Source organism: Benincasa hispida, chromosome 3, assembly GCF_027475165.1.
Source record: "Benincasa hispida cultivar pf3 chromosome 3, pf3_genome.v1.1, whole genome shotgun sequence".
NCBI classification, from domain to species: domain Eukaryota; kingdom Viridiplantae; phylum Streptophyta; class Magnoliopsida; order Cucurbitales; family Cucurbitaceae; genus Benincasa; species Benincasa hispida.
In genome coordinates this window covers 51,498,153-51,504,676 of record NC_143480.1, presented here as the reverse complement: position 1 = coordinate 51,504,676, position 6,524 = coordinate 51,498,153, and the positions used below count along the sequence as shown (strand labels likewise).

General features: G+C 31.5%; 1 pseudogene; it reads right to left on the bottom strand.

Annotated features, from left to right (window-relative positions):
• Positions 1-4,015: 4,015 nt before the first annotated feature.
• On the bottom strand, positions 4,016-4,615 carry LOC120073589 (pyruvate decarboxylase 1 pseudogene; annotated as a pseudogene).
• Positions 4,616-6,524: the final 1,909 nt, after the last annotated feature.

Below are 6,524 nucleotides of genomic sequence, written 5' to 3'. Positions count from 1 at the left end.
TTATTAGAAAAAATCTGTTTTCCAAATACAATGGATCTTGAATAATATTGTTCGGAGAAGAACAAATGTCAAGAACATCATTTTGATGTTTATGAGAAATGCAAGAAAAGAGAAGTATTTTCTTTTCTTAGTTATGTGTAAATCCTGATCTATTGATTGATTGTTGGATGTTTAGATCTTGTTATTGCTCCATAGAACTACATGTTAACTTTGGATGGAGAAGGAACTTAAGTTATTCAAGTCTCGTTCCCTTTGTGGTACTGACAACCACCAAAGTTTTTCTACATTTGACTTTATCTATGACTCTTGTTCATCACAGGTGACTATCAAGAGTTTTTTTTATTCATTTACAACATTTTATTTCTTTACTAAACTCTATATTATAGTTTTACTTTTCATCTCATACATTAATTTTATGGCCTTACCTAGTTGCATTGCTTCTTCTTTTTTTCCTCTCTCTTAAGCATATGGAGTTTAGGATAACCTCTACCTCTAACCTGGCAGTCTAAGTTCCTAGAAAGAGAAATAAGTTGAATCATTAAGTAAATATAGTTCTGTTGAGAGAAGATTGTTGTTTGAATATCATTGGAAGTGTATTTCATTGAACAGCTGTTAAAGTAAATTTTTTTTGTATTGTTGTGGTAGTGTTGTTATGTTGCCGAAATGTTTCTAAAACCTAAGAGTTATAAAGTTAGTTGTAGGTTAAAATATGGTAATGTTCCTTAGTTTAGCATTGAAATTTGGAATCATTACAATGACGATTGTGTAGCTATGGTAGTTGTTTATGTGTTGAATTCATTACTTTCGTTATTTATAAATTACTTATATTAACGCAACTTATATTTGTTTGTTTATACACTCTCATATGACATCGCTCGCATGAGTACAAGAAGGTTCTGAATAAAGGCATAATAAATTCATCCATAGAATAGAGAAAAGAATAGCAAGTTTTGCATTCATTCCTTTTGGTAAGTTTGTATAAATATAGTTTCCATACTTCATGTAATTTCTTTTAATATGATTCATTTATTTTTAAATTATCTTTGATTTTATATACTTCAGCAAGAATGTCTTCTTTGCAGATTTTTTGGGATAGTAATGACACTTTAAAGTAGACAACCAACTCTCTCAATTTTTAGTTAATTTTTTGTATTTGTTGAAAGTTAAGTTGTATATACAAAAGCAATTAAGTTTTTATTTTGGGAATTTTTTGATATGTAAGTAGCCAACTACTACTTTGTAAATATAAATATAAAGTTTTAGTGAACCAACTTTTGAAAATAAATCCTAAAAACAAGCCAAAAAAAAAAAATTTATTAACAACAAATTGAAAAATATAACACCTAATATAAAATCCGTGGAAACTGTAAAAGTTTTAAAAAAAAATTGTGTCGAAAAAAGTATTCTAATTTGGGATGCAAAAAGATGGTATATGAGAAGAATAAAACGTAATTTGGTATTGTCCATCATATACCAAATACCCATGCACCCCACTCTTTTTTTATTAATGAGTAAATCCTCTATGTAATTATCTATTTTTCATAATTATAAAGAGGGTATTTGTGTTTTGTCTTGTGCTCCAAATCCTTTACTTCATATCCATAGTGTGTATCTTCTACTAAAAATGCAAAAAAAAATTTTATTAGTTTTGCACACAAATACCTTGTGCTAAAACTAACTAAAATTTTGATCACTCTTACCAACACAAAATATCTAAAACAATTTAAATCATACCTTGTAACAACTAAAAAAAACTCATACTAGCTAACAATACAACTAAAGTGATTCATTTAGATATGTACATTGTACTATGGTATACAAATACCTTGAATTAAAAATAACTAAAATATTCATTAATTGAACCATACAAAATACTATAAACTTAAAAAAACTTAAACTTTGTTAGTATAGTTGCATTTAAGATTTATATCGAAAGATGAATCATATGGAACCTAGCCCCAAACCCCTTGAATTGTACATCGTCTTAACTTTGATATGTGGATTATAATGTGGTAGTCATTAAACAAATATCTAAGGTTAGAGATTAGAGTATACCATTACATACATTAAAAAAATCCAACACTTAATGGTAGAAGTTTACTGCCATATGATGACAATCCAAATTGCGACCCGTGGCACCATTAACAACTGGTGGTAGAAGCTTTTTTTTTTTTTTTTTTTTTGGGTAAGAAAAATAGCAATGTATTTTTAATAAAATTTTAAACCATCTCTACTAATTAAAAACTAAATCCCAACAAAATCTCCCTTGAATGAGCTAAAAAATTATCGTGGATTTTCCTAAATTTGTGGGGATATACCCCAATCGTAATTGTGGGGAGCTTGAGATTTGAGAGGGTGGGGTTGGAACTCTACATAGAAAGATGAGCCCTCCATATTAAATTTTGATCATAAATCAATGAATTTAAAAAATGATCATTATTTCAATTGGAGGTTTCATTTAGCCATTAAATGTGATTTTTTTTTTAATTGAATCGACCCATGAACCAACTTGTTTAAGTCATATTTGGGTCAATCCATGAAACTAGGCCAAAAAAACCAATCTAGTATAATAATATATATCTTTTATATATAACTGTTAACAATAAAATAGTTTTGAAATTAAAAAAATAAACTCAACAACAAACTAATTTTCATCTGCACATGCATGGGATTAAAAAAATAAATAAAGAGAATTAAATGCATGAAAACCATTAAAGAACTATTCTATTTTCAAATTTAAAATAAAATTAAATACCTTATTCAAAGGGTCACTCCTCCCATTCGGCTCATTGAGTAAGGTTCATAGATTGGGCTGGTGCAAGCTTCGACCCATACAATGGTTAAGGCACGTAGGACTTGTACTTGGGTCAAATTTGGGCTTTTAATTTTTTGGGTTGGGTCGACCAACTTCACTCAATGATGAGGCTGATGAAGTCTTATGTTGCAAGAAATTATTTACAAACAAACTCAATTCTTTAATACAGAAAGGTCCATTTTCTAAGATAAAATTTAAATTTTATTCGGTCACTTTGTTTTTTTGGTTCTTTATTTATTTAATAAAAAAATATATAGTAACATTCTAAATTTTAATAAAAAAAATTTGAAATTCTAAATTAAATATTCCTAATAACTATTTTATATTATAACCAAAATTTAACGACGTAAATGTAATCACACTCAAATCTTGAAAACTAAAAGCGTAGGTCTCTTTTGGTAACAATTTTATTTTTTGTTTTTGTTTTTAAAAATTAAGCCTATGGCCACTACTTCCACCTCTAAATTTTTTCATTTGTTATCTATGAATTACCAATGGTTTAAAAAATGGAGTCAAATTTTGAGAACTAAAAAAAATAGCTTTCAGAAAGTTGTTTTTGTTCTTAGAATTTGGCTAAGAATTTAATCATTACAGTTAAGAAAGATGCAAATCAAGATAAGAAATGTAGATGCTATAGGCTTAATTTTCAAAAACAAAAACAAAAAAACAAAATGGTTACTAAATAGAGCCATAATTTTCATCTCAATAAGTAAGAAATAAAAAATAGAGTAACAAAAGAAGATCAAACATAGGAACCAACCTAAATGGATCGATTAAGATTTGGTTCTATTTTCTAACAAAGTTCGGCTTTATTCAAAATCTTAAAAAATATTATTTTCTTTGTTCGTTTGAATTCTCTATTTTTTTTTTTTTTTTGAGCATTTTGATTTCTCTAAATAAAAAAATCAACTTAAACACTTTTTTTTTTTTCAATTTCATACCCCTTTTAATCACTCCGCTAATATCCTGTATCTTTAGGAGGAGGAGGAGTAGAAGGGAGGAGGAGTTGGAGGAGGAATTAATCATCACATTTCATAACATGTTTTGTCTTTAATAATCATTGGATGTATGTAAAGGCTAAGATTCAAACCTTAGTCCTACAACCTTGAACAAAATAAGCCCAACAAAGAAAAGAAAAGAAAAGATCATAGAGGGAGGTTACCTGCATGATTGTGGTAATTTCAAATTTTGACATTGAAACTAGGAATCATCTGCTTCGGATGTCATAGTCATGTCACTTTTCAACATTTTTTTAATATGTTTGAAAAGAACGTTGACTCGCAACGCTTTGCCCGACTTCAATTGTGATGGATCTGACTCGGGTATATAAATCTTGCAATAATTCTCATAAGCCGTCATATTGGGCTCGAGCCGCTTAGTTAGGGCCTGTAGGAAGTCCTTCATTAAAATCATCCAAAAACTCAGCCCATTTGGAAACACAACACTATCTAATTCTACCATAATGGCCTTGTTCTTTTTGTAGGTAAATGAGTAGCCGACGGTTTCCAATTCATCTAAAGTGGCTTCAACAAAGATTGATGCATAAGCTATCTCTATCGTCTCGCCGCAGAAGGCAGTGCTGACTGTTCCCCAATAAGTTCCATTGAAATGAAGGTGAGTCTCTGGGAATAAGCCTTTTGCTGATGGGGTAACGGCGACAACATAGCCACAGACGTTAGCTAGCTTGAGAAATGCAGCTTGTGATTTGGCGAGTCGTAGCTTCTTTCCGCCGACCATGGTAGTTTTGATTGTGCTATTTAGAAGCTCAACTGCTTTCTCTACAGCAACTTCCAACCCCATCTGATTACTTTGAGTGACAAAATGGAATTTCACAAAATGGATTAGCTCAATAGATTTAATGATTTATTTTGTATTGAAGAGTCCAATAAATAGTACAAAGGCAGTAAAGGGAACCCAATGAAATAATGACACATATATAGTGGCAGATATCAAATGAATAACGAATATGTAACAAACCAAACGACGTTGTAAAGAATAAAGAATAGGAAGAAAGATTGGATCAAACATTTGTTGTGATGGGCTCTATTAATCTAGGCCCTTAGGTCAAACCATCGGCTAGTTGATCTAAAGGAGGCACATACCTAAGGTCGATTGATTTTGTCAACAATTTGTCACGAAAAAAAGGAACATCGAGCTCAACATGTTTAATATGAGAATGAAAGACGAAATTGGCAGCTAGTGAGGAGGCATTTAAGTTATCACTCCAAACGATAGGTGTAGCAGTTAGATAGAAGTTGAGTTTATGAAGAAGAGACTGAACCCAAGATATTTCTATAGTTTGCGCTAAAGAAAAATATTCGGACTCTATACTTGATCTAGCAACAACATGTTTCTTTTTGGAAGACCACGAAGTCAGGGAATGACCAAGAAATAGGAAATGAGCTGCAATGGACTTCTGATCATCAATACAATATGCCCAATCAACATTAGTATAGGCAACAAGATTTATGTGTTCTGCTTTTGGGAGAAACAAACTAAAATTGATAGCATCCTTAAGGTAGAGAAGAACACGTTTAGCTGCTTGTCAATGGAGAGATGTAGGATTTTGCAGAAATTGACTTAATTTATTCACAATGTATGAGATATTTGATCTAGTGTGGGTGAGATACTGAAGAGTACCCAAGATACTTCGATATAGAGTTGGGTTGTCCATAGGTTCCTATCGAAAACAGAAAGTTGCCTTCCTGTGACAGTAAAGGTTGAACATGGTTTAACATGGATAGGCCAAAATGATTCAATAGATCAACAATGTACTTTTTTTGAAGTAGATGCATCCCAGCAAAAGTCTGGATAACTTCAACACTCGGATACTAGCTCAACAGACCCAAGTCCTTTAAGGAAAACACAATATTAAATTTATTAATGAACTGGTCTATAAAAGAGGAAAAATCACTTGTGGTTAGTATATCATCAACATAAATCAGCACAAACACCATGAGGCATTATTTCAAAAGAAAAACAGTGAGTTATCAGCCAGGTAATTGACAAAGCTCCAGTGATGTAGAGTACGCTTGTGTTGGGCCTGGTTCTTGCTGAATGAATAAAACGAGCCTAAATGATGAATATTGTGGCCCTTCTTGCTGATCCAATTTCGTGAGTCCAAATATTTTACCCCAAAAGAATTTAGTTTGGTAGAATACTTGGCTATCGTTTGTCCACGAACTTCCAGCTGATGTGCTCCACATGGTTTGCTCCACTAACCCTTGCTTGATGGAAGTGAAAGAAAAATTATTCTGATGGGATGAATTTTCATAATTAATTTCTTTTCTCTCTCTCTCTCTCTCGTTCTCTCTTTCGATATTGCAAAGCTTTTCCTAACCCTAATCTTTCTGTTTGTTTATGCGACTGCTTGAGTAAACGATCGATGATCAAAAGCATGCAATCTTGTAAAAGAAGGAAGGAAGAAGAGCGCTACACAACAATATCCATGATTCGGCAAATGATGCCTACATCCATGGGAAGGAGAAGAGGTCTTTATTCGAGAGCTAAGTCACAACTTTTCTTTTTATAGATTTCAAGCTTTCTTGAAGCTATTGTATATTGTATGCTACGAAATTTGTAAATGATGAGTACTGATACTATGTTCTAATACAAGTAGTTACAATAACAAACTGTAAAAAGTTAAAGAAATGTGAATGGTTGTTGAATATGTTGAATGTTTGAGCTTATTTTCTTCAATTTGATTCGA